Genomic DNA, 24,620 nt, shown 5'->3' with positions numbered 1-24,620 from the left:
ATTACCACGGGGAAACATCAATTAGTCCCAGCCACGCTGCATTCATTATTGTTTCTAAAATTAGCAGAAACGATCAATCAGGGTTGTGCATAATGAGCAACAGCAATACCTGAATTATGAAGTGTGTGGAAATAATAAAGGTGACAAGCTGAAACAGCTCTCCTCTGGGAGAAAATATTAGGCTCGCTCAAATTTACTGCCTTCCTTTGTTTGAATACAGATCTGAATTTTACACCAAAATACTATTAAGAGCTGTAGGGAAAGGAAATTTCTGTTGTTTTTTTGTTTGTTTCCAAAATAAAGGCACAGCTCTCTTTACGTAAGGTCATCCATGTGGTCATCCAACGTGATTTGGCTCAGAAAACCGAATGCATATAAATTAATGGAAATAAAATTGACAGTGATACTGGGGGAAGCTATTGTCCGGAACACCTACAGTTGGAAAATTCACGGGTTTAGCTTGAGCCCTTTTTTGTTCCTCCCATTTTATAAGCGGGTTGTTTATTGTCCAGGTAAAACACAGCTCACTTTGGAGGGTGGCACAGCCCTGGGGAGGTGGCCTCTGGTTTCTGGGGCTTGGCCGTGCAAAGCTGCCCCTGACTGCCTCGTGCTGCCCACGAGAGGCAGGAACAAGAGGTGGGATGTCCAGAGGTCCCTTCCAGGTGGTGTTTCCATGAGCCTCAGGTTTTGGAGATGCCGTGACGTGCTGGGAGCCAGCAGCCTCCAGCTCGGGGAAGCGTAGCTATGAAGGAAGCGATCGCTCTCGTCTCGTAGCAGAGAAAGGCAATGAATTAGTCGTGTCAGAGCATTGCCGTAAAAATAAAATGTTTAAAACAAGGTGCGAAATTCGAGCGTGATTCAAACTTGAGAACAAATTCAAGTATGAAAAATTTCCGTCTTTATTTTGTAACCTGTGGCGACCCATCCATCAACCATCAGGATTCTGGAGGACGGGTTCCCGGATGGACCCCAGTCCCTTGGCATCGCAGGTGCTGAAGGTGCAGCCCTGCCTGGGATGCTTGGTACCTGACGTTAATGAAATATGTAGCGAGTGCTGGAGCTGCTCGCTGCCCCGTGGGTTGTACAACCCCCCCAGGGCCACCAGCAGCAAGCCGCGGTGCTCTGCTCGCAGCTCCATGCTGCGGTTTGGCTCCGGGGAGCTTCGGGATCTTTGCTCCTGCCCTTTCTCTGGCTGATCTCGTGCGTAGCTGTGGAAAGGGTGCACGTACTCAAGGTACTCGACTTCCTTGGCTTTGTGTGGGGTCGTGCACGCACTGCTCCCCAGGCGCCTGCTCTCCTGGCCCTGGCAAACCCCACCTGGATGCGGCTGCTGGATCCTTGCAGCATCCTCTGCGGTGCCACCCGTTGTGCTGCTGGAGCATCTGGTGCCTGCACGTCCAAAGCTCTCCTGCGTTTACACCGTAGCCCGTTCCCAGCATTCAATTTTATTGTAAACCCTTCAATAAGAAGAAAAAAAAAATAAAAAACCCCAAACCCGCAACTGCTGAATTACAACAGCTAGGTTTTAATCAGAGCAACGACTTGCTGTCTAATTGCATCACCCCACGAGAAATAGCCAGAACCAAATACCAGCAAAATACCCCTAAATCCCTGGAACAGAGTTGAAGCTGTTCCATCAAATTTGATGAGAACAATGGGTTTGTTTGCTTGTAATAAAATTTAGCATAGTCTTAACTACTACCGTTATGTCCTTACCTTGAAGTGCTGTGCAGGTTTTGTAAAAGTCATTGTCACTTAGCAACCCCGACTAGTTGTTTTTTTTTTTAAATACTTTTTGATTTGGGAAGCATAAAGGGAATATAAACATGAATGGTATGTTTTTCATAAATAAAGAGCAGCGCATGTGTTTCTGAATTCAGATGAATAACTTTGGGTAAAAGGGAAACAATTGCAACCATAGACAAATTTTCCAGGAAGGAGATCAGAGAAATGAGGTTGGAAAGGGGGAGCTGATATAACAGTGGGTGAGGCAATTTTAAAGGGTTCTTCCTTGATTTCCTTCATTTAGATATAAAAATATTCAGAGCTTTTCAGCAGAGAATCTTCGAGTCAGCATAGAAATCTTGGGTCAATATAGGCATTAACCAGATGGTTGGGGCAATTCTCGCAGATGTAAGAGACCTCCTGATAAGATCCTGACCTGGATAAAGTTTTACAGCCATGTCCTGCCATTTCATTGCTCTATAAAGCTAACTAATGAACAAAAATACAAAAAACAACAAAGCCTTCGTTTTCTTCCTGAATAGACGCATTTTCTGAGCGTGGATTTCCTGTGAAAATCACCCTAATTTAGAAAATCCCACTGTGTGTCCCTGTCGGCCAACCCTAATGGCTTTTGCCCCTGTTTGGTGGATGGTTTTGGAGGAGGAGAGCCCAGGTGTCTCCGTAGGATGGAGGAAGACCACATCAGACTTCAGCCCTTCTTCAAGACTGGAGAAGCCACCAAGAAGAAAGTTGCACGGAATGAAAAGCCCCAGGAAAACGGGCTTCGTATCTTTCCTGGCTCACAGAATTACACGTCTTCAAACTTCTTTTTTTCTTCTGCACAAACAGAATTCTTGTTTTTTTCAGCCAACTTTAATGAACACTTGACGAAAAGCTGGGAATAGAAGTGACATAAAAATAAGGCTCTTTGTCAAGTGTACAAGTACACTCTTATTGACTCCAGCACAGACCTTGGTAATGCTTTGTGCCCATCTTTTCTTTCCATTGGAAAAAGGGTCTATTTTTTGAAAAAAAAAAAAAACAAACCCACCTCCCCTCACCACAATCTATACGGTGAAAAAAGTTTTGCCTACTGTGAAGTGTTCCTCACCTTTCTCAAAATGTTTTAAAAGCTTTAACTTTGAAAAGACTTCAGAAAAAAAAGTCTGAAAAGACCCTACTATTTCCTTTTTTGTCAGTTACTGAAATTTTACAAGTAGTGCTTTCAGTGTCATTTGTGGCAAGGTGCTTTTTGATGAAGGTGTAATTGGGGTGTTTGCAAAACTTTGAAAAACTGGTCCTCTTTGGGTGAAAAAATGAGACTTGCTGTTCCTTTTTGCCCAGTTTTAATCTGGTGGGAATTCTCCTTTAATAATTGTGGGCTTGCTACAGGTTAAACACATTCCTTCTATAACTTTGTATTATATTTACATATTATATTTATATATTATAGAGGGTTATATGGGAGGTTATATTTTGACGTCTAAAGAATAATTTTAATGTCTAAGGAATGGTTGAGAGAAATCTCTGTCCAGCATCTCAATGGGAAATGCTCTTCATAGTGTTATTAAGGAAAAAAAAAAAAAAAAAAAGGACTTTTCAGGCTAAACCCCAAGCTGACCTGATTGCAGCTCTGTGCCGTGCAAAGCAAAGCGGATATGGCAGCTGCTTTGGTGTTGGGATCCCCGCTATCAGGAGAAGGTCGGTGCAAAGAGCAGCGCGTAGTTAGCAGCGTATTTATACCATTGAACTTTGGCTCTCGGGATGCCCCTGCCTGGAGCTACCCAGCTCTCTCCGCCGAGTACACAAGGAGCTTGAATTACGAGCCTGACTGCACGCTGCTCGGATTTCTGAGGCAGCCTACATGAGCTGGGGGGAACATCTCCAGCGTTTGACCCAGCAGTTAACGTGCCAACTACACTGATGTTCCTGGGTCTAGGCTCCTGGCTGTAACATCTCGTGCCACTTCGAGATTTGCTCCCTGTCCCCTTGTACTTGCTCTTAATTAAATCCTTATTTCTATTGCATAGCGGTTTGTGTCTCTGGGTCTTATCTTTTCCCCTTCTCTCTCTCCAGAAGCCTCTCTTTCCTCTTTTGAATTGGCTCAGTTGAAAAACATTAACAGCAGCTTCCCAGCTGATGGCAAGCCATGGTTTTCTGGGTGGTGCTTTAATACTTCCAGCATTATTTCCTACCCCAATTTTTGTCAAAACACTTTACCTGCCTGTACATTACACGGACATCCACTGAACTATCTGGGAGTTTTCTGGAATAATGGTTATAGCAAGCCTAGCAAGATGTGTGGATAATATAGATCAGGTTTTCCAACACTTTATTCGCCAGAAAATTCCAAATCTTCACTTACATTCACCTAGTTCCCTCTTTAATTCTTTTGATTTCTTTTATGGAGCTTAAATATTTGGGGTTAAATGGAGTTGTTGCCATCGGATTGCTTATTTCTGGTCCCAGATAATGAAGAATTTGAAGATTACTCATCATAAAGAAACCTTAGAAAAAATGCACCAGCAATCACAGTGGCAGAGTTTACTTCAATTTTTATGGCATTGCTGTTCCACGGGCTATTTCAATCACACCCAGCAATATCCAGTCTGCGTTAGATTATAATTTATTTATTAGATAAAATAGATGAAAATAGCTGTGATGGGGAAATTCTCATCTAAAGAAGACGTTTCTCGCGGAGTCGTGCAGAAATTCATTCTCGATGACGTGCTCTTCGATGCTCACCACTGCTCGTCCTCCAGCCTCGCTGGGCTCGAAGAGCGTGGGTTTTGCAGACCTGGTCTCGCCTGGGGACGTGGGGATGGGCCAGGTGATTTCTTGATGCGTTGTGAGGGTTTCCAATTCATTTTCCAGGAGCCAACGAGTACCTCATTACGATGACTTCACGTGCTTTACTCTTGTTGGAAATTGGTGATCGTTTTCTCTTGACTTCCTGGGGACTATTTCCTGGTAATAATTTATCCTGTTCTCATTCAGTTTTGTGTGTATGACCTAAAGTAAATAATCCTTCTGATTTTCAGGAGGCAAAGACAAAAGTACACAACACAAAACCTACACACACACATATACATGCATACAAACATGCATGCATACACACAAGAATACCCTCTTGCAAAATAACATGCAAAGTTTTATTTTATTTTATTTCGAATCCGGCTTTTCCAACAGATTCTTTTTTTCCTCTTAGAGCATATCAGGACAGTTCTGCTGGCAGCTTTTGGTGAGATTAAAAAATTGAACATGTATTCATACTCTGTGGTTTCTGTCTTTTAGCTAGTTTCTATGACAATACTTTACCTTTCGCCCCATGTCTACTTAGCTTCCTTAATAGCATCTCATGAGCGAGTTGTCAAAGGTTTTCTGAAAGTCCGTTTAAACCATCTGTCCTGTTTACAGAAAGATAGCTGAGAAAAAAAAAATAAATAAAAAGCAGACAGAAAGGGTAAATTAGTTGTTCAAAGTCAAACAGCAGGCTGGTTTCAGAGAACCGGGGAAGAAACCTTGGAGCCTGGCTGCTGCTCAGCTGCTTGGGGCATTCGGTACCACTTTCCCTGCGGAAACGTGAGCGCACTAAACCGAGCAAATGCAGGTAAAATGAGAACAGGATGGGTGATAAATAGGTAGGCTCATTAGTTCCCAGGTCAGCAATCTCCGAGCTGCTTTGGAAACGACTTCCAGACACCAAATCTGCCATTAATAAGGGACCTGCAGCTAAGAATATCATTAGGGTCGGATTAGCAGGAGTTTTAACAGTCCGTGGTCCGCGTGCTGCGTGTTGTTTTATACAGAGGCAGAAACGGCAACGAGAGATGAGGTGCGTGGAGGATTTGCTGCCAAAACAGGCAGCGCCGTGCAAAGGCGGAGGTGAAGGAAACGGGCTCAGGTGCGCAGGGAAGAGCAAATAAAATGCCAGGTTCGAGGAACGAGCATTGATCTCTACAATCAGTTGCTTACGTGACCTATATCTAAGCAGCAGCGAACCGACGGGGTCGCTCTCTAATCTCCCCGTGGTGTGTGCTGCGGTTTTGTGCTCCAACCTCCCCAGGCAGCCGTGGGAGGCAGCAGGACGAGCTGAGAGGAGACGATACCCCGACTGCTAGGATGTCAGAGTCGTGTAATTCATGGCTGAACACAGACCTGCCTGTCTTTTGATGTTTCCAAGCCGTGGGGAATGCAAGAGCTTTCTGTAAAATATGTCAACAATCAGAAAAAAAAAAAAAAAATTAGCTATCGAGTATGTTTCTTTAAAGTCTGAGCTCTCAGAGCCGAGCGATGACACGAGACTGTTATTACTGGCCGGTAAAAAATGTTTCTGGTCATGGAGAAAAGTGGAAATGGCTTCAAAGCATGAGCTGCAGGAGGTCACACGCTGGGGAGCGGTACAGGTGATTCCTTCGGTCCTCGTGGTGGCAGAGGTCTGCGGAGGTGGCAGCGCTGCAATGCAAGCTGACTGTGCTATGCTGCAGGGGTGGTGTGAAAATCAATTAACACTCATTAAACGCTTTGGGAAAAAAAAAAAAAAAAAACATTTAGGAAGGAATGCAAGATAAAAATGTATCTTTAGACTACCGTAATTATACAAGCATCTCCTTCTCGTGGCAGAAATACACGAGCCCAACCAGGCAGATCCGATTCTTTCTGGTGTGACTTCTCCAACCCCTTCTTCTGCCTGGAACTGAGCGAGGGGAAGGATGGAGAGAGCCTGGAGCTCTGCGTTTCACACGCCGTCTGCTGTTCAGGGGGGCCTGTTGGGGAAGAGCAACCATGGCAGGGCATTTTTAAAGCTTCTGCTTTGTGTTGAGCAGCCAGGGAGTTTCCTGGCACCGAGGGAACTGCCTGCTTCTGTCTGGTCTGGAAGATGAATTTTAACCTCCTCGCATTTCCTAGGAGAGTACCTCAAATGCCAGGCCATTTTTTATTAAGTTTCCCTCATTCTTGCTTGGTGATACAGTTTCAGATTTTAGGAGAAATCAAGCATTTCCACGCCTGGACATGAGGCTATGATGTCTGCGTTGTCTTAGCTGGACTGAGGACAAACCACTGGGGCGCCAGGAAATAGGATGGATTCCTAACCATCACAATGGCAAGTAGACAAGAAGATCTGAAGCCACTCTTAACTTGTTTTATTATAAGTTGACATAGAGCAGACGGTACACCCGCTGTGGATGTATCTTCTGGGAAGCAGGGTGCGTGGTGAGGATTTCTCACACCCAGAGGGGCTGAGCCAAGACCCTACCATGCCGTGGGTAATCCCCTGGTTATTGGAAGCAGTTAGGAGGCCAAGCTATAGGAATATGCTTAAATTGGGCATAATATAAACTTAGGGGCAGTTTCTCTGCCAGAACTCACGTGAAACGTAAATACAGATAGCCCAGACCCATTCTCCAGCTGATTGGGTTTGAAGGAGAAGGGAGGGACTGGCCTTTAGTGCTGTATTTTTTTATGTATTTTTTTTCCTGTTCAAGTTTGTGTTTCTCTCCATCTGCCTCCCTTCCCCTGTGTGACAGGACTGCTCAGGCTGGGCGTGGGAGGGAGCCACAAACTCAGCTCATCGCCTCCTCCACCTTTCTTGACATGTGTAAAGTTTTGTTCATTTTTGTTTGTTAGGTCTGGAGACAAGCCTTGCGGAAAGTCAGCGCTGGGGCTTTAGCTCCACATCGTTCTTCTCTGCCTTTCCTGGGACGCAGATGTCCTTGGGTTTCAAACCTGAATAGGGGAAGATTCATCCTAGCCAGGCGTGAAGATCCCACAGGATTGTTCTGGTAGGTCTGGTTCACCCAGGGTAGAACCCAAGAAAGCAGCTGGGCTCTATCCAAAGGGCAGGGATTCACTTTCAGGCACTTTTCAGATTAAAGCAGTACATAAATTTAAAATGAAACAGGGTCTACAGAAATTCACTGCTTGAAATATTGTGTTGTCCTGAATCTCAGCTCAACGATTGTGGTGCTCGGATGGGAGAGATCACTGTCAAAAGAGAAAACACCCTGCCAGGAGAGAAGGGTGATCCAGACATGGACTGAAGACACCATAAAGCCAGCGCTGCTTGTGCACCACTGCGAGCAGGCGAGGAGCTGTGAGCTCCTTGCTCCTTACCTGGAAACTGAGGGTGTGACTGTCCCAAGGCCAGAGAGCAGGTTGATGTGGGAACAGGAAAACAAACTATAGCTGTTGTCCTTTCATCACTGGGCAACAACTTTTCCACTTCAGCTCTTCCCACTATCAAATTACAGCCTTGTAGGAACCTTTCCTCCACGTGCATTTTGGGGAGGAACTAAAGAGAACTGAGTCTTTACATATTGCAGAGCCAGAGAAGCAACTCACTGGGTTTTACTTTGCTCCTTTTCTCTTTTAGCTGTCAAGTCATGCTAACCCCTGATAAATTTTCCTTTATTCCTATGAAGCTGGTTTATTGTCTATATGCATTTTATTTTTGAAGTTGCAAAATATCTTTACTGCACTGTCTTTCTCTCCTGAGTTGCAGCACAGCATTGGCATTGTGATTCCCACACCAGGGATGCTGCTTTGGCTCAAAGGTTGACTTGTGGAGGGTCTATTTTATTTTAGAGTGCTTCTGATATGAGTGTAGCAACAATATAGTATATTTTAAAGCCATTTGGTTTTCCCAGATGCTCAAGCCTGTTAATTGTATATATTTTAGATATATCTGCTAACAGCTAAATGGAGTTTGGGCATTGCACAATTTCTTTGAGGCATATTTTCCCGGCAGCCTGCAAGAGTATGTCTGTGTTTCTGGTTTAGCTTTTTTAAGCTAAAAGCTCATCTAGAATTGGACTTGGGCTTTTACAGAAATGGCTTTTCACATTTTTGTAGCTGAGGGTCACTTAAAACCACTAGCAAAGCCCCAGACTTCAGCGAGGCTGAGTGGTCCTTCTCTGGGTCCTTCTCCTTTCCATTCTCCCCTCCTTTTTCACCTCAGCCATGTTCGGACTGATGCTTTCCCTCCAACCTTCCTCCCTCCTCCTTTGGTTTCTCCAAAGACCAAATCTGCCCCAAAGAGCTGAGGTGGAGGAAGAGGCACAGAAGAGCAGAAAGATGCTGCAGGATGCCCTGCTAAGAGGTCATTTAGCTCCCAAAAGGAAAAAACTCATGCCCTCCTGTGCCAATCAGATAAGAAGGAAAATCAAATTAAAAAGGATGTCTTATCAAGTTTTGTAAAAGCAGATAAAAACAATCTAATTCTGAAGGTAAGTGCCAAGTGCTGCCTGTGATTCACCATCCTAGCACCAAGAAATGGAGATGAGTAACAGTCCTGTAGCTCTGGATTGGAGCTGGCTTTAAGGTGTTTTCTATAACTCTGCTTTTAAACAAATTGTGTTTGGAACATATTTCTTCAAATATCAATTGTTATGTGTCTTGCAGTGGGAGAGAAGAAAATCCACTTCAAAAACCCTCTTTAAGCTGGTCAGTTCATAGTTTGCCGTCTAGTGAATAGACCTAGAGCTGCTTAGCTGTGTATCCTAGGTGTTGAATTGCTAACAGTCGGTGGAGAGTTTCTTTTAGCTCTTCACAAGTATGATTCCTGTGGTCATTATGGGATGTGGGCAGGCTTAATAATAATCCGAAGGGAGTAGGGCCAGACTGCAACTGCAGTGTGGGAGGATACTTGATCCGGCCGAGCCCAATGAGGAGGAGGAAGGTCAGTGTCTGTAGGATGCCAGGCTGAGGAGATATACTAGTGGTCTTGCTCCAAAGCGTGACTTACAGCACCCTACGTGTTGGCTCTGGGAGTCCAAAGGGTGCTGGGGGGGCAGTAAATGCCTCCCCATCGTGGTGCTGCTGCCTGGCTGCACGTGGGCAGCTCTCCGGGGGAATTCTCCCCGTGCTGGCACGAGGACAGCTTTCCAAAAGAGCTGCTTTTTCCTGTGGTGACATCCTAGGGGGTAGAGAGCGATTCCTAAAGCCTTTGACTGAAAACAGTTTTCACTGGTAGGTAGCAGTAGCAATGCTTACAAAGAAGAAAACAAACAAGAAGCTCCACCTGTCAGATGTTCACCAGTTTCACCCGAATGCACTACAGAAATTATGGACATTTCATCCCTGAGAAAACATTACCCTTGTAGTGCAGCCAAGGTCACTGGCTTGCATGAACTGACTGTCATGTCAGCTCTGGGCAGGGGGGTGATGTGAACTTAAGCACCTGACTTCCCTGATAATCTCTGCATTTCTCCTTCGCGCCTGAGCATGTCTCGCCTTTTTGCACTGCCTCCCCTCCACCTCCCCGTCATTGCTCAGATCTGCACGGTGCCCTGTTGTCCTTTTTTTTTTTTTGTGTGTGTGTGTGTGTGTGCAGATGATATGGCTGCACAGGCCAAACCCTGGGCAGAGGCTGTGCACATGGGGGAGAGAACTGGGACTCTTTGAGGATAAATATAATTGATCTGGCTACAAACGCACACAAGGATTTAGAAAAGCTTGGCTCTGATTTTGCTTTGCCACAGCTGTTTTTGATGCTTCAACTCTCGCTGTGCCTTTGCTGTCATCTTGTACAAAGGTGACAATAACACTCCTCTGCACATCTAGCTTTCCCCTGCCTTGACCCGGTGATGCTAGCAGCTGGAAGGGTGATGCTTTTTACTGTAACCAAGTTTACCTCTTGGCAAAACCTCTGATGGGACCATCATGGTCAAACATACACACAGACCCTCACCAGGGTGCAGAGAGCTGCTCAGTGTTGTGGCTGACCTGTCTGGGTTTACTCAGCAGCCCCTCTGCAGGGGGGGGAGAACCCTTCCTGCCTGTAGCATCAAACCAAGGGGTGAAAAATTGCATTTTCATGTACAACTTAACCTTTCCTCACACCGTGGTGAGATTTGGGCCACTTCTATCTTCTCTAATTCTGGTAGACAGGAGGCACAGGGGAAAGGAGCTTCCTTTTCTTTAAGGAGGATGCTTGCGATGTGTTACAGCTGAGGCTTTGTCACGCAGCACACTTCATCAGCATGGCACCAAAGGAGATGTTGAGGCACCCAGGACCATGTTGGAGGGCTTTGTGCAGGGATTACATGGCACAGGGAGCCCCGTGACTGTCCCTTGTCCGTGTGCCACTGGGGGTGACTGCCCCCTGAAGCCACAGGGCTGTTTACCAACCTTAAATACAGCCGCTCACAGGGACAGGCGAACCACCAACAAAAGCCGAGCTCCTGGGCAAGGTGAGGATACATCCCAGCTACTTGGCAGTTTTCACCCATTATACTTTATTACGGACATAAGCGGAGTAAAATAAGATAGACTTTCCTAGTTATCATTAGAGGTGATAATTTGCAGCCTAAGTGTGTTGCCATGGAGATGTGAGAAGCCCCCAAAGAGGGAGGCCGGGGAGTTACGGCCTAATCCTGAGGTGATTTTCAATAGCACCAGCTGTCCCGGGGCTGAAAGGCATGGCAAATTACACCATTATTGGAGGGAAATAGGGAGGCTAAGCTAATTATTTGTGGGCTTTAGACACAGGTGTTCATAAAAGCGGGGCCGTGTGCTCCTCATCAAGGCCGGCTGGGGAGGGGGAGGCCCGGCGGGAGGCCATGGCTCTCATTTCAATCACAAAGGGTGGCCGTGGGCACGCTGCTGCCATGCTGTGTGCGGGGCCTTTGCCACAGGTAACCATGCCTCGCAGGCGGTGCTCGTCGTGGTCTCCTTTCCTGGTGTTTTCCACAAAAATGGTGTCGGGAAACAGTGCTTTTGGGGTTTGCTGTAGTATATTGGTTATACTCGTTGTTTTGGCTTAGTGGTTCCATGCTTTGGGTTTTAAAGGATGCTTCTGAAGCCTGGAAGTGAATTTAAAAGAACAGGTTTGGGTTTTGTAAAGCTTTGTTTAAATATTTTGGGGCTGCAATAGGCTGCAATATTTAAACGTGTGTTTGGGAACCCCACAAATCAAAATTTTGTAAGCTTGGGTCTATTTTGTTAAAGAAGTGAAATGTTAATTTTGTCCAAACTGAACGTATTACTTCATGCTTAAATAACCATAAAAGTGCTTTCAACTTTCCTTTGCCTTCAAAAGAAATCTTTGAGATAAATAACCTATGTTAATTTTAAAAAATATTTTAGCAAGTAAGAGCTAAATTCTTTTTGGTTAATAGCCAGATGAGCTTTCTGCTTATCATGGCTCTAATGAGTGTTTCCTGAAAAAACGCCGGCATCTAAAGATACTTTGAGAGAAATATGTAGTCCCTTGGGTCATCTTGGTGGATAAAATCTGTACCTTACTCAATGCCTGGCCACAAATCCCTGATGGCACAGGGGTTGGAGTCTGTATTTTGGAATTTGAATTCCCTAAACCTGGTGGTTGGACTCTTTTTGTTACCAGAGGATCCTTCTTTTTCAGGTGTCGTTCCAGGGCACCTGTGCTACGTGGGGCGTGCATCAGGAATAAACACCAATTCTTGTTGGCATAAACCGAAGAACATCTACTGGAGAGCACAGCGTGGGCAATTTGCTCTGTCTTGTAGTATGCTGGGTAAATGTACCGTCTCTCTCGGTTGCAGCTTTCAGGAGCATAGCAAAAATGACTAACCGCTCCCTGGTACGTCCTTTAAAGCCTTAAAAAAAAGTTTTGGGCTATGTTACATCTTTTTTTATAAGATAACTTTATCAGAATGTTGAATTTTTTCTTTTGGGAAGAACACTGTATGATCATGCGAAGGTACATTGGGTTTGTATTGTAAGTTAAATCCACAGGGTATTTTGTTTCATCTTGTTACTGTCTCTCAGAATAACACTGCAGAATTGATGTGAGGTCGTGTGTCTCTCCCCAAGGTTAAAAGCTGAATTTACTAGTACAGCCTATGATCTTCTCTAATGCATCTTTGGAGGGATGAATTCAATATCGACTTGATGATAGTTTATTCAAATCATCGGTTGAGACCACAATTTTCATTTGTTTTGGATTTCTATGGCCCTTTAAAAAACAAATGTCAAAGTACCATAAAAAAGTTCACACAATAGTTCTGAATAGCAGAGTGCAGGCTTACGTGGCCAATTGCTTGTCTTTCAAATAATAATACCCTAATGGATTCATTACCTTGCTGTTGTGATATAATGAAGAAGTAAGAACTGTTTTCTTCTTTATGCACAGTGTAATAAATATATCCATGATGCACTGAGATTACTACTGGTAACTGTAAGCATTTACTATACACTCGTGTGCCTCTAGCATTTAGCGAGTAGCCTTTCAGCATTTCCAGCAGTCTGTTTTGTAACTTCCCAGCTTAACGCCATTGCTAGTGGTAGAGAGGGTGGCTCCTATTTATGAAGTGACGGAGATATCTCGGTCTCTGAACAGCATTTGGTGTCTGTGCAGCACTGAACATAGTTGTAAGTGTGGGCTTCTGCCAACTCCCAGTTGTAACTAGGATTTCCCACATCCTCAGAACTGAAAATAACGTGGAAATTCCCCCTCAGCCTCCAGACAAGCCTAGTTGGGCCAAGCTTTTGTAAATATTCCTGAGTTGCATTTTTGGGAAGGCTGTGATGGAGAGAAGACGCTGTTTATGGGTCACTGATGGCCAGGTGTGCCTTGTGCATCAGGGATCGCGGGCAGAAGAAACTTGGTATTTGTGTATGCCATGGTTTGGAGACCCGTTGAGAGAAATCTTAGCTTCTACTTTTTCTCCCTCTTTTAATTTTGCTCTGTGTATTATCGGCTCTGTGCATTTTATTAAAACAGAACCATTTGAAACAATTAAGCAGGAACACAGTGTGACGTGAACAGAGGGAAACCTCTGAAAAGCTACCTCACATGGCTTCTCGTGGAGTTCATCAGGACGGAGGCTGTGGTTTGAAGCCAAGTTCTTCACCACGGTGCTGCTTTGCTTGCCCACAGCAGAAGGGGCAGGATGGGGAGGGAGCAGGGAGCTCATATCCAGGGATGGCTGCTCCCTGGGTGCTAGCCAGCAGCTGAAGTCACCAGTTGTGGATCAGCACAAGAGAAGAGGGTTTAAAAAAAAAAAAATAGAAGCTTTGTGTGAATGAGAAACTGTGCTTGGGGCTGGTGCATCCCCAGGGCCTCATCCCCAGTGGCCCCAGGCCAAGCTGCCTCATCTGTGCTAGGGTCCTGCCTCCCAATTCTGCTCTGTGCCCAGCTGGCCTTCAGCTGCAGCCCCTGTGGATCAGAAAGGTCCCGATGACAAATTTCTTTGCAAAGCGCAAATCCAGCCACGGGAACTACTTTATGAGCTCATCAGCGCGGTGCGAGCTGCTGGCTTGGCGCTGAAGCGCCTGGGGAGAAATGAGGGGTTTCCTTTGAAACTAAAGGCCTTATTTAAACCCAATTCATTGTGCTGTTATTGTCGTTGCTCCCTATTATCGGGCCTTCTGCTGATTGCTTTCGGCTTGATAAGCAATTATTGTTAAAATGAGCCGTGAGACAGCATGCGAGTGATGAACAGCGTTTGCAGGTAGATGGCAAAGCCACGGTGCGGGGCAGCGGTTAGCGTTTTATTTGTCTTTACTTAAATGTGAATAGTTAATACTAATCAGGGGAGCATTCTGTGTCTAGACGCACTTTCAGTTCATTACTTCCCTGGGCACAGCACAGTTCTGTTACCGTTTAAAGAATTAAGTAGTGTTGCTGGTGGTTTTTTTATCATTTTCTTCCCTCTGAGGGCGTGTCTGAAAGGCACTGCTTTCTGTTTTTTGTATTTCATCCTGATCTGAAAGGAGAAATCCTGTACGATGGGACTCTGCAGCTGTGCAGGGTATGCACTTGCTTATACCTCTGCAAGGAAAACTTCTCTATTATTTATTTTTTATTTATTTTTCTTCATTAGGTAAAGGCAGTGCAGAACAGCAATAAGGACCGTGAGATTTGTGTGCTAAATGCCATTTTGGGCCTAGGGAAGAAGTGAGGAAACAGTTGCTGAGCACTAAGAAACAGAATTATGGTGATAATAGAAGGCAAATAAACCTAAAACCAAGGAAACACATGGGATGGCGACAGCAAAAGAGCAGGTGTTTGGAGGCTCCTGGCTTTTGATTGTGGCTCTGACACTTTGTATGATTTTCTATAAAGTACTTGACCTCCTCCTGCCTAGTTAACCCAGCTGGAAAATTGGGGAAAGAAAGCAGGAACCTCGCGGAAACTCGGATGCCGCATCTGATCTGAAGCCTCCTGGGAAAAGGGCTTTGCAAAAACCGTGGTGAGGTTGTGATGAAACGCAGAGCAGCGATTTCCAAATGTGCAGCCTCGTCGGCCGTGGATGATACATCAAAGTCACTGCTTTGCTCTAACGTGTAAGGATTTCCTTCCCTCCCGAAGGCTGAGCCTCTCTGGGTTTAGTTTTAACGTGGAGGAAGTGTATGCCATTGATCCCGCGGCACGTGTTTCTTGCCGTTGTGCCTGACACGAGGTTGATTTCTTTTTTTTTTCAAATTTACAGGTTGACGACAGCCACTTTCTGTAATTCACCATGAGCAAACATCTACCCCTGACCAGCTGCTGCCGCCGTTAATCGAGGCCGCCGCGTGCGTGTGTGTGCATATCCCCAGGGACCAGAAAATAACGCCAGCGAAACCACAATCACTATCCCAGCCCTGCACCCTGTCTTAAACCACTCCCTAATAAGAGTATTACTTCATCTCGGACCATTTAATCCCATTTATGATTTTAAATGGGAATAGCTAGTTAAAACCCCGGAGTTCTCATTTGGTGGGTGCAAAGTTTGCCAGACGTGGCGTGGTGCTAACAAAAAGCCATCGCTGCTCCCGCTGAAACCCCAGCACGTCTGCACAGCTCGGGGCCACGGGGCTTCTTGTCCCTTCCCGTGCTAGTAATAACGCCGTACCTAATTTGTCCCCAGTTGGCTTTCACCTGCAGCCTCGTTGACGCGAGAGCTCAGAATGAAGTTGTGGCCTCCATTAAAAATAAAGGGCTCTCGTGATAAATGAGGTGGCGACAACTTGAGCGGCGAAATGCTTTGAAATAAGCCCTTAGCCGGCTTCGAATAATTGTAGGAAGTGGGATGCTCGTGGCAGGGCGCCTCCTTTGTAATTTGCAAAGGGACAAGGACATTTGAATGCTAGGAAATAGGAGCATCCAAAAAACCAAAGCAACGGCACAATTTAGGCTGAAACCTCTGGAATTAGTGAACAAATAGAGTGGAAGGCTGAAGAATACAGATGGCTCCTAATTTTCCCTGGCTACCACGAGGGTTTGAAGGATGTGTTTTTGTCTAGCAGCCCAATGCTCGTTCCCAATACCAAGTCCTGATTATTTTTCAAAGTAGTTCAAAGCTGTGATCTGTGAGATGGAGTCCTCTTGGGGAATCGTCCCGGGGCTGGCAAGGTGGCCGTGGGCCGAGCTTCGGGCAGCGGTGTCGCAGCCCGCTTCTGGACTACAACAGCGGAAAGGATTGTCCTGCGGTGTGAGCATCAACCTGAAACATTTGGGAATAGGAGGACAGCCTCTTAGGGGTAAGGAAAAAAGGAAAATGGCTTTTTTTAAGTCATTAAAAAAAAAAAACAACAAAACACAACTCGGTAAGAACATTCACAGAGAAGAGCCGAAGAGGTCTTCGTTTACAAAACTAAACGAGCGCTTGTGGAATTTCATTGCAGGATTTCCCCAGCTCTAGCTGTGGCTGACCTGCAGCTTCACAATAGTCATCCCGCAGTCAAAACATGTTTATCTAGTGCTGAACTCCCTGGTCTCGCTCGCTGGGTATGCCGGAGCTCCCCATAGCGAATTATTAATCATTTTGCGGCGTAGCTTTGCTCTGAGAACTTCCCTGTGACGGGAGTTGCAGTTTATACGTTGCGACGCGCAGAAATGATTTAGGGTTTTGTATTTTCTCGTACCACCAAGTCACCCTGTTACCTCCCACGTTTTGCGAGCGTGCTTGAGACCATCTGTGAAATTCCCTCCCGTCCTGATAGCTGTGCTGATCTGGGCTTGGGAGACCCGACAGCCTAATTGAAACAACAAAGGAAAAGGAACAAATATGTGACAGTTTTCAGTCCTCACGTTGTGTTAATGATGGCAAACGTTACGCAAGGCCTCCTTTTTTAATGATCTCTCTTATTTTTAGTTGAACTGATGCAATAAGTGTGCAGTCAGCAGAAGGTCCTGGCCAGCGCAGGTTTGCATCGTGGTATGGGGTAACTTGGAGCAAGCAGGAATGAACCGTTATTGCAGCCAAAGGCAAGATTTCCTCCTGCCTGCAGAAGCTAAAAGGCAAGAGAACGTTTGACTGTCATCGATATATCAACGTTTTGCTGTTTTGTCTTTTTTAATGCGAGGGCAGCGAGTTCAGGAGAAAAGAATTACTTGAGCGGCATACGTTTGAGATTACTCATGAGATGAACTCACTGGTTCGTTTTACAAAAATCGTATTGTAATTGCATGTAATTTCATCAATCTTCAGCTGATTGCCAAAACTCTTCAGTCTAATGTGCTGCAGACTGGATTTTAATGACTACTTAAGCAGGAGTGACTTAGGCTTTTGAGAACGGTTTTTTTTTGGGGGGAAAAAAAAATAAGCAGTCTGTATACTGACCAGCTGCAGATTATTATTCGGGTTTTGTTTCTGTGCACCTCGGAACGAGTACGCTTTGGTGCTTGTGTTTTGGACATAGGTATGGAGCTTTCCCTGGGGATCAGCCCGCGTGCTTACGTGCGAACGCAGGAGGATTCGGCAGCTGGAGCCTCTGAAGGTTTCATGCTTGAGAGCCAGGGGCCTGATTCTGCTGCTGTCTCACCCAGAACCTGGTGTTTTCCAGAGGATGAAGGTGGCTTCTTGCTAGCAAGCAATGGGATGAAAGGTTTGGCTCGTCTCCTCTGCTTCTCCCACCCCCTAAAATTTTGCTGTTCGCTCTTCCTCTGTAACAGAGCAAGGCAGGCATCTCTAGAACATGACTCGTTGCTTTTCGGCGGCTTATAAATCATCCAGGCTGCTAGTTAGGCTGGCTACCTATGGTGTAGATCATGGCACTAGCGGCAGAAATCTATAGGGTTCCCTAGGGTCCCTTCAGAGTCGGCGGAGAGCTTGTTAATATAATAGCAGACCATCTAGAAAGGGTCAAATGAATCACTCCCTACGAGTGCCTGCTTCTCTCCGATGACTGAGAAATAAATGTGGAGATGTCAGAAGCAGAAAGCTGCTCTGCAGCTGCCTGGATGTCTCCGCTGCACGCAGCGGGATGGAATTCCTGGCTCTGTGGGTCCACCTCGCTCTTTCTCCCCTGGGTGCCCATCTCCCTGGTGCATGGGGCCCTACGAAAGCGATGGATGAGGTGGCCACTGGGAGCAAATAAATGGATAGCTTTGTGCATGAGATAGGGGCTGCCTCAGACGGGTTGGTCTGGTCCCTGTTGCTGCTGCCGCGTTCAATGGGAAAACTGTTTAAAACTTGTCTTTTACGGGAGCTTTCTCCCATTTAGGGTGTGAATCGTGATTCAAGACTGCAAGATCTCATTGGAGTGCCCCGTTTCAGGACCTACAGCTTACAGAAGCCTTGATTCGGGCACCCAAGGTGCTCCGTGATACTGGGGTATTTCAAACAACCGTCTCACAGCTCAGGCTACACCCCCAAAATAATGGGGATTTTTTCAGCTTCATCTCTCTGTCTGGTGAAGCTGAGCCGTTAACAGCCTCCAGCCTCCTTGGCCGCTGTAAAACTAAATAATATCCGTGAAGAACTCGGATAGTGTAGCCATGAGCATGGCATAAAAGCTGTGAGGAAACTAATAATCCTGTCTGCGGGGTATTTAATAAAAATGGAGAAAATGCTATAAATGGGAGCATTGCAACTCCAACACATAACAGACAGCGATAAACTGTGCTTCAGCCTAGAAACATCTCTCTCTTTTTATATTGCTTAATAACTGTGTGAGACATGGACAACTTGTGCTTATCACTACATATTTTACTGTCTCTTTTTTTTTCCAGGGGGAGCAAGCCCAACCACAAACGCACGCGTGCATCCATCAGCGTTAAGCGTTCCTTGTTTTTAACCTCAATCAGCTTGAGGATTACAGCGTCCAAAAGGTCAGCTATAAGGCACTTCTGGCGCTTCACCCACAGCCCGTGGCATGATTTAGGGAGATGCTGGAGGGAGAAAGGCAGCAGAAGGTGGCTCTTGGGGTGGAGATCTGGTGGGGATGGCCACAGGCAGCTGCTCGGAGCAGCACGGGGCTGTGAAAAGGGAACAGCGCTGACTGGCTTGGTTGGGGATGGCTGTCTCAGGTGGTGTTAGTGCCCCTGGGGAAATGCATCTCGCCCACAGATGTATTTTGACAGGAGGGGAATCAGTCACTTAACCTGCCACGCTGGCTCCTTTGTTATCCGGAGGGGGCTTGGCCTCCCCGAAAAGCTCCGCAATGCGGCTATCACGGAAGAGGTGGCTTTCAGTCACTCCTGGAGGCTCAGGAAAATTCATTGGAAATCTATAGCTACTAATTGAGCGCTTGGCTTGCGTAAAAGGGTCCTGGTCGCCAAGCTGGTGAGCTCTCCGAGGCTCTGGAAGTGGCGCTGAGCCGTGGCAGCTCTGATGGAGAGCGCTCCTGACTGCGTGGGTGCTGCCTGGGGCAGGAGAGCTTTGCTGACCTCCCCTCAGCAGGCAATGGAGATGAAGGTGGGACTTGCTTGCTCCTTGCCGCCCCTGCCTAAGGAGCACTCTGCTGTCCTCTTCTTGAATTTGTGCGCTATGAGCTTTTTATTTTTCCAGTTAAAAGGTGTTTTGGTATCATCTCGGAGGGCTTGGGCCCTTATTTACCCGTACTGCCTGCTGAAAGCATCTCACGCCGCTTGGTGCCAGATGCTGCTCCTTCCTGAGATGGTAACGTCTGCTCTTGTCGTTCAGGTCCCCCAGGCTGCTGGGTGTTGGTCTTGGTGCTTCTGCTGCTGCTGCCTTGCTTAGCAAAGGGAAAGCAGAGAGGCAGAAGCACACCTGCAGTCACTCCTCACCACCTTTATGGGCAGGTGCCAGCAGTCGTAAGTTGGGCAGAGGGGACGTGTCGCCCGTCAGTGGCTCTCATTACCTTTTCCACTAGAAAATGATGTTTCTGTTCACCGTAAGCTCCTCTGATGCAGAATTTTGGAGCTGAAGTCTGTTCCCAGCATGTGGTGGCCTGCTGGGGAGGAAGGCATTCCAGTGTGCGCAAAGGGAAAAAGGCTGGAGGTGGAGGAGGGCATTTGCAGTGTTTTTCTGCAGAGGGAATGATTCAGAAATGGCCGGAGTCGTGGCAGAGGGAGGGGAGGATGAGCAGAGGAGGCTGGAAGAAAGCTGAACGCTGTGGGGTTGCACAGGGTGTGAACTGGGGCTTGGGCAGGTTCCCCTGCTGGTAAATGTGGTTAGCCATGGTAAGCTTATTAAGACCCAACTGAAGATGTAAGGTATTTGGCTCATTATAATCAAATCTCGTTGATTTCCATCCCTGTTTAATTACAGGAAAATGCACGCCGGGCTCCATTTCCCTGAAGGCAGCGGCGTTGGCTCCCTGGCAAACCCCCGCCTATGGCTCCAGGAGGCCTCTGCCCCCGCGCCGTCTTCCTGCTGAGGTTTGCTCACCCCAGGCACCCTGGAGGACAGCAAGAGCCGCTCGGATGCCTTCGAGCAGAGGTGGCGACACCGTGCCCTGTGGCCACCCCACAGCCCTGAGCTCAGGCACCCCTGCCCCAGCTTGGCAGCGGGGGAAGGACCTTCCTGAGGTGTCCTGGTGGATCTGCGGGGCGTGGGGTGAGAAAGCTGCTGGCACCGGTGCTCTGCACGGTCCTCGTCCCAGGAGGGCAGCTGCGCTTAAGGGAATATTGATTAAATATTCATATACTTCAGGCGCATGACTCATGACAACCAGGAGCCTAGGAACCTCAGCTTTCAGTTTGGTTGTCAGAAAAGATAGTCTTCACCTTCCAGAGAACCTGCCTTTCTCCATGGCCTCTGTATAGGCTTGGTGTACGCACATTTATGTATCTAAAACATATAAATTACAGCACTATATGTGTATATATGTAGTGTTGTATTGTGCCTGGCTGGGTTGGAGTTAATTTTCTTCAGAGCAGACTGTATGGTGCTGCGTAAGGTTTTTTTATATATAATGTGTGTGTGTGTGTGTGTGTGTATAAATATATTTATATATATATGTAATCCTTAAATAGATCTGTAAATCCTTCCGCTACTCTGAAGACTCGTCGTGTAACCAGATTGCTTCACTATGGTCAAAAAAGGAGAAAATAACCCAAATAATATTCATTTTAGGATATGGTTCTTTGAAGTGGTGACAGAGGTGAGATGAGCAAGGAGGTAGGACGTGTCGTGCCCCAGTGTCGTGCGGTGAGACCATTTTTGAGGTGCCGCAGCCTAGATGCTTTGTTTCTATGCTTTCTCCTTAGCTTAAAGCTTCTTGGATTTGTACACGCCAGCCCCTGCTTTCCTGCTGTCCCTGCCGCAGCTGGCTCACCCTCCTGGCTCGATCACCCCAACAATCCCAGCTGCTCCTCCCTCCTCTGGCGCGTTTCTGGGTGAACGAGGCAAGGTTTGGCATTTGTGACCATACACCAGCCCTCCGTTGTCAGATCCAATTTCTCAAATCTTTTCCACGCTCCTCCTTTTTTACGAAATGACCTTAGAGAGCTTCAAAAGTAAAGCTAGGAGACAGGGCTTTGTTTCAGTCCCCCAGCCTGATGTGGAGGCTGACCCATAATACTATTTCATAACATCTGCAAAATAAACTGGAGAGCGGAGATCTTGGCCTCTCTTGAAGGAGAGGTTTTTGAGCTCCCTTCCTTATGCATCACAGCATTTTGTGCTTGTCAAATAAGAGTAATTGCTTTAGTCTTTGAGAAGTGGGGAGGTGAAGGAAGAAAGGAGCCATAAAGCAACAGAATGGAGAGGAGGAAAGAAAGGGAGGGAAAGGATAAAGTCAGTGTTAGATGTGTTTAGAGCATGTTTTTCACAAGTGCCATAGAACTCCAATTAAATGCAGTATCTTGAAAGTGCTTTTATGCTTCACAACAAAAGTTTGGCAGTTAAAGCGAATGCTATTGCTATATCATGCTGTACATTACCCACGTTGGGCCAATTTTCTGCTTTACTTTCAGATTTAATTACGGACCCGTGAATGGGGGAGGTCTGTCAGCGTCGGTGGTGCTCCCCTGGCACAAAGCTGTCTCCTGTTTCTAAATGACCTGGAGCTGTAGCCTCCTCTCTTAGCTGCAATCGGTTATAACCCGAGTGTTTTTATATGATAAGGCTCTGCTAAATTGATCATGATCGGGGATAAAGAGTGAGTGGATTGTTCATTTTCCCCCACCCTCTCCCCCACCCCTTTTAAATCTGCAGGTAGCGGAGAAATCATTCTCGAATGTGTAAGGGTTCTTAAAAAAAAAAAAAAAAAAAAGCGAAGGCAACTCAAAACTGAAGAAGAAAGCCTTGAAAAAAGTGGTAATAAGAGCTGTCTCACTCCCAAAAGTGAGAAAGTAAAGGTTAGGCTGGAGTCACGGCGGCTGGCTGCCCTTCCTGACCCTGTGCGCGGCTTGGAAAAATCCTCACGTGGCCGGGCTCTGCAGTGCAGCCATCGCTCCCGGGGCTTCCTCTGCCCTGGCAGAGATGGAGCTGGGCGAGGTGAGGGGCTCGGGCTCGGCAGCTGCTCCTGGGGACGGTGTTGGGGTCGTTCAGCGTCCCCTGAGTCACCACAACCCCGTGTCTTCCGTCTCCTGCACGTACGGTGCCTCCGACCTCAGTTAGCTGGGTTGTACCCGGCCCCACAAACAGGGTGCGAAACAAGGAGCTGGTAATGCACCTGCCTAAAATATGAGTTTTTTTGCTTGCTTAGCTGTGAACTGCTTGAAACAAGAACCATGCTAGAGCAACCGGTGTGCACAGCACTTGGGTTATTGTCAGCGTAAGCACCTGCAAATGCATGCATGGTGATATAGGGACTGTGCCTGGGACTGCCTGCACTCCTGCAGGATGTCACGGCTTTTGTCTCGGAGTATTTACTTCCAGTGCTTCGTGTCTGGATTCATTTTAGACTCGTATTCACCTTGTGGTGGAAGTCAAACCTGTAATGCTATTTTTAGATGCTCACGCCTAGTGTCATGAACTAGACTTGTTGTAAACGCTTGCAAGGATGGATATGCCTTCCCTTTTAAAATGTCCTGGGCAAGAGGCATTTGCTGCAAGGTCACGTGTCTTAAATTTAACTCTCCCTTCTGTCCCTCTGCATGTGTAGGAATTTTGCTTAGGGGGTGAAGACAGCGCGTGCTTTCTCATTGGTAGTATAATCATATATTTTTTTGGTGAATTACTTTGCAATTCTCTCTCATTCTGTTTTGCTGTAATAAAGCCAGCTGAGATGAAGAACGAGATCGAGTTCAAAAAATAGTCAAGCACTCCATTATGATACAAATGTAAAAAAAAAAAAAATGCTTTAAATTGCTGAAGGAACAAGAGTTTTTAAAATCTGAAATAGGGGGAAAAAAAAAAGAACAATTTTCAGGAATAATGTAGCAGTTAAAACGCTTGTCTTTGGATATGATGGTAGTTAGCATTAAAGTGGTGTTTTAGCATTTTCAAGATGCTGTACAAATATTTACTGATTTCTCAACACTGTTAGGAGGAAGATAGGGGCTGAGAAACGTGACATTCGTGCTGGATCTCCACGGGCTCCGGAGTTTCTCTCGTGAATGCAAACGAGAAGCACTTTGGCCAAGTACTGGGATGATGCCCGGTAAGGATTTAGGCACAAAAGGTGGGTGCCATGGTGCTGGTGGCTCAGACACCAGACCACACAGGCAACAAGGGGACCAAAAAAACTTCTGGGAGCAGGGGCTCTGCGCTCAGGACCTGTTGTGGCCATCTCAAATCCACACGGGGGTACCTGGCCTGAAGCACCGTGCTCCTCTGCCCCTAGAAGCACGCGGGGCTGAGCGCTGCCTGCCCTGAGCAGAGCTTGCAGGACGAGGCTTGGATTTAGCAGGCAGGAAGGTTATTTTTTGGAAACATCAAAGAACTGAGGGCTTTATAGTGTAGTGCTAGCCTCGGGTAAATCCCTGGTGTGAGGCAGGGATGGGATGTGGGGCATCGAGGGCCTGACCATGGCTTCGCACCCGTGGGATGTTATCATCCCTAGCCCGGTGCCATAAGGCTATGAAAACCCTTCAGCAGCGTCGTGAAGATCCTTCGAAGTGTGACATATTGCAGAGTGCCACATGGCAGCGTGCTGCAGCACCCCGTTGTAATAAAGAAGTAAAAGCAGCTGTGAGCAGTCCCTAATCGTAGCCGATCTGCTTAATCAGTAACTTTTTGTCTTCCCCCTGAGTGAAGCAGAGGCTGCTGCAGGAGCTGGAAGGGCTTGGGAAGCTGTTGCAGCTCGTGACCAGGTAATGAGGACAGCAACGTGCAGCAGAAAGTTTATTTAGGATAGGTAAAAGTCTCCCTGAAGGAACTTAGCTCCCTGTATATTTTTATGGATGTGTATGACAACTTGACTTTGCAGGAATCTCTACATAATAATAAAACCAGAAATTATGTTGCTTACCCTGAGCTGAATTGTCCCATACATTGTCAGGTGGGGTAAATGTTTTCAGGCTGCTATAATTTTTGAGATATTCTATTTATTGCTGCAATTATTGCTTCACCGTTAACCATAATTTGGCTTGGGGTTTTGTTGCCAGGTACTTGCTTTGTTTAAACACCAGAAAATGTATTCCATAAAAAAGCCTGCGTATTTCAAAGCATTTGCTTGCAAATTTGACAACACTTAAGATGCTGAAACGCCTTTCTTTTTCCTCCTCTCTCTCGTCTTGACCTGTTTACGAGGAGAAAACACTTGACCTTCGCAAGCTCTCTGAATTCATCTGATGACCTTGTCCCGCAGCATGGGGAAGGCTCGCATCTCCCTTCGGGACCTGTGCAGCCGCT

General features: G+C 46.5%; 2 long non-coding RNA genes across 2 annotated transcripts; both read left to right on the top strand.

Annotated features, from left to right (window-relative positions):
- Nucleotides 1-11,025: 11,025 nt before the first annotated feature.
- On the top strand, nt 11,026-16,935 carry LOC121062173. Its single transcript, XR_005815449.1, has 5 exons — nt 11,026-11,360; nt 12,089-12,286; nt 14,532-14,994; nt 15,141-16,173; nt 16,788-16,935. It is a non-coding gene; the product is annotated as an uncharacterized LOC121062173 (long non-coding RNA).
- Nucleotides 16,936-17,338: 403 nt separating this feature from the next.
- On the top strand, nt 17,339-24,113 carry LOC121062196. The gene is made up of 6 exons (XR_005815458.1): nt 17,339-17,520; nt 18,647-18,745; nt 20,148-20,651; nt 20,955-21,046; nt 23,314-23,427; nt 24,024-24,113. It is a non-coding gene; the product is annotated as an uncharacterized LOC121062196 (long non-coding RNA).
- Nucleotides 24,114-24,620: the final 507 nt, after the last annotated feature.

This window comes from Cygnus olor, chromosome Z, assembly GCF_009769625.2.
Source record: "Cygnus olor isolate bCygOlo1 chromosome Z, bCygOlo1.pri.v2, whole genome shotgun sequence".
Classification (NCBI taxonomy): Eukaryota; Metazoa; Chordata; class Aves; order Anseriformes; family Anatidae; genus Cygnus; species Cygnus olor.
This window is presented reverse-complemented; position numbering and strand designations above follow the sequence as displayed.